We start from the raw sequence: 4,086 nt of genomic DNA on the forward strand, positions 1-4,086 counted from the left end.
TAGATCACATAACTAATGAGGAAGTATTGAATAGGATTGGGGAGAAGAGAAGTTTGTGGCACAACTTGACCAGAAGAAGGGATCGGTTGCTAGGACATGTTCTGAGGCATCAATGGATCACCAGTTTAGTATTGGAGGGCAGCGTGAAGGGTAAAAATCGTAGAGGGAGACCAAGAGATGAATACACTAAGCAGATTCAGAAGGATGTAGGTTTCAGTAGGTACTGGGAGATGAAGAAGCTTGCACAGGATAGAGTAGCATGGGGAGCTGCATCAAACCAGTCTCAGAACTGAAGACCACAACAACAACAACAACATGACAGCTGTAAAATACACTCCTGGAAATGGAAAAAAGAACACATTGACACCGGTGTGTCAGACCCACCATACTTGCTCCGGACACTGCGAGAGGGCTGTACAAGCAATGATCACACGCACGGCACAGCGGACACACCAGGAACCGCGGTGTTGGCCGTCGAATGGCGCTAGCTGCGCAGCATTTGTGCACCGCCGCCGTCAGTGTCAGCCAGTTTGCCGTGGCATACGGAGCTCCATCGCAGTCTTTAACACTGGTAGCGTGCCGCGACAGCGTGGACGTGAACCGTATGTGCAGTTGACGGACTTTGAGCGAGGGCGTATAGTGGGCATGCGGGAGGCCGGGTGGACGTACCGCCGAATTGCTCAACACGTGGGGCGTGAGGTCTCCACAGTACATCGATGTTGTCGCCAGTGGTCGGCGGAAGGTGCACGTGCCCGTCGACCTGCGACCGGACCGCAGCGACGCACGGATGCACGCCAAGACCGTAGGATCCTACGCAGTGCCGTAGGGGACCGCACCGCCACTTTCCAGCAAATTAGGGACACTGTTGCTCCTGGGGTATCGGCGAGGACCATTCGCAACCGTCTCCATGAAGCTGGGCTACGGTCCCGCACACCGTTAGGCCGTCTTCCGCTCACGCCCCAACATCGTGCAGCCCGCCTCCAGTGGTGTCGCGACAGGCGTGAATGGAGGGACGAATGGAGACGTGTCGTCTTCAGCGATGAGAGTCGCTTCTGCCTTGGTGCCAATGATGGTCGTATGCGTGTTTGGCGCCGTGCAGGTGAGCGCCACAATCAGGACTGCCTACGACCGAGGCACACAGGGCCAACACCCGGCATCATGGTGTGGGGAGCGATCTCCTACACTGGCCGTACACCACTGGTGATCGTCGAGGGGACACTGAATAGTGCACGGTACATCCAAACCGTCATCGAATCCATCGTTCTACCATTCCTAGACCGGCAAGGGAACTTGCTGTTCCAACAGGACAATGCACGTCCGCATGTATCCCGTGCCACCCAACGTGCTCTAGAAGGTGTAAGTCAACTACCCTGGCCAGCAAGATCTCCGGATCTGTCCCCCATTGAGCATGTTTGGGACTGGATGAAGCGTCGTCTCACGCGGTCTGCACGTCCAGCACGAACGCTGGTCCAACTGAGGCGCCAGGTGGAAATGGCATGGCAAGCCGTTCCACAGGACTACATCCAGCATCTCTACGATCGTCTCCATGGGAGAATAGCAGCCTGCATTGCTGCGAAAGGTGGATATACACTGTACTAGTGCCGACATTGTGCATGCTCTGTTGCCTGTGTCTATGTGCCTGTGGTTCTGTCAGTGTGATCATGTGATGTATCTGACCCCAGGAATGTGTCAATAAAGTTTCCCCTTCCTGGGACAATGAATTCACGGTGTTCTTATTTCAATTTCCAGGAGTGTACATGAAAATTATTGGCGACCATGTTGACTTGATGTCTTCCCCCGATGGCGGTAGCGTATTCCATCAGGATACCTGTCCATGTTACAAACCCGAATCGTGGTACATTGGTTTCAGAATTATTGTACAGAACTTGTGTTGAGATATTGGCCGCCAGATTGGTTTTATATGAACTTGATGGATCAGATGTAGCGGAGCATGAGGCACCAGGTCCACACCTACAACCACTGACACATAAGTTATCGGAACTATGAAACTTGTGCGTACACATCTGGTGCCATGTATCTAAAGATATTGACGTATCAAATCCATGCCACCAGAATCACTACAGTATTGCTTCCAGATGTAGGTGGTTATAATATGATTCTGTAGTTTCTCCCGACGTATTTGTTGATTGCAGTGTACTGCCCGTCTGTAGTGTCCGACCGGCACTATATTTCGGCGATTAGACACGACGCCATCGTCAGGGGCTCTGACAAACTAAGGTCCTGAGGGAGCCCGGCCGACTTGACTTACTCCCCCTGCTGGCCGTGCGCTCTCAGGAGCTCGGTTTATTAGTGCACCTGACAATGTCGTCGTGTCTCATCGCCTAAATATTGTGCCCGTTGTGGACTATCGACCGGCAGAACACCCATGTACTGTTCGATCAGGTTGTTGTTGTTGTGGTCTTCAGTCCTGAGACTGGTTTCATGCAGCTCTCCATGCTACTCTTTCCTGTGCAAGTTTCTTCATCTCCCAGTACTTACTGCAACCTACATCCTTCTGAATCTGTTTAGTGTATTCATCTCTTGGTCTCCCTCTACGATTTTTACCCTCCACACTGCCCTCCAATGCTATATTTGTGATCCCTTGATGCCTCAGAACATGTCCTACCAACCGGTCCCTTCTTCTTGTCAAGTTGTGCTACAAACTCCTCTTCTCCCCAATTCTATTCAATACCTCCTCATTAGTTATGTGATCTACCCACCTGATTTTCAACATTCTCCTGTAACACCACATTTCGAAAGCTTCTCTTCTCTTCTTGTCCAAACTATTTATTGTCCATGTTTCACTTCCATACATGGCTACACTCCATACAAATACTTTCAGAAACGACTTCCCGGCACTTAAATCCATACTCGATGTTAACAAATTTCTCTTCTTCAGAAACGCTTTCCTTGCCATTGCCAGTCTACTTTATATCCTCTCTACTTCGGCCATCAACAGTTATTTTGCTCCCCAAATAGCAAAACTCCTTTACGACTTTAACTGTCTAATTTCCTAATCTAATTCCCTCAGCATCACCCGACTTAATTCGGCTACATTCCATTATCCTCGTTTTGCTTTTGTTGTTGTTCATCTTATATCCTCCTTTCAAGACACTGTCCATTCCGTTCAACTTCTTTTCCAAGTCCTTTGCTGTCTCTGATAGAATTACAATGGCATCGGCGAACCTCAAAGTTTTTATTTCTTCTCCATGGATTTTAATACCTACTCCGAATTTCTCTTTTGTTTCCTTTACTGCTTGCTCAATATACAGATTGAATAACATCAGGGAGAGGCTACAACCCTGTCTTGCTCCCTTTATTTTACCTCTGCCACCTTTAGAATTTCAATGAGAGGTAGTTTTAACGTTTTGTTCATCAGCTCTACCATTACCATAGGACGACAAAAGGCGCCTGGGAATAGCACACAGCCGAACTGCGTACCTCTCAATGGCTGCTAAGGACTGTCCACACGGAAATGCCATCCACGGATCTCGGCGCTTGACAAGTTTTCCACTGCACCTTATTAGGTCACGACTGTTTCGTGGGTCACAACGTTGACAGTTCCTATTTACGTGCACAAACTAGGGCCATTTCTTACGATATTTTCGGCCCCTCCAAGACAAATTACAGGTGTCTAGTAGTGTCCATTGCATTTCCTAAATTTTCTGCTCGTACTAAAAGGATCGTGCAATTGAAAAGGCAAAGAAATAGTAGCGAACTGCTGCAAAGAGCAACTGCTGCCTTTGAAAAATATCGCGTCGCATCAGGTCGTGTAGCACCACCATGACGGCGGCCAGCCCCGCTAAAGGCGAGGAGCGGCTCCGGCCAGTACTGCTGACGGCAGGGGACGCCCCTCCCTCCCTCCCTCTCCTTTCCCAGTCCACCACTACCCCCCCCCCCCAGCACTAATTTATTACTTGTCGTCGCTGGCGCAGCGCTGCCGACTGCGGCCACAGCGACTAGCCACCAGCCACCAGCCACTAGCTCGCTGCGTGGTATCGACCACCGCTACATTATGACCAAACCGGCGCTGCTCAGCTCAGCAAAGTACGCCCGACCGCAGTCTGGCCATCTTACAGCACAGTA

The sequence above is a fragment of the Schistocerca americana genome, chromosome 2 (assembly GCF_021461395.2).
Source record: "Schistocerca americana isolate TAMUIC-IGC-003095 chromosome 2, iqSchAmer2.1, whole genome shotgun sequence".
In the NCBI taxonomy this organism is placed as follows: Eukaryota; Metazoa; Arthropoda; class Insecta; order Orthoptera; family Acrididae; genus Schistocerca; species Schistocerca americana.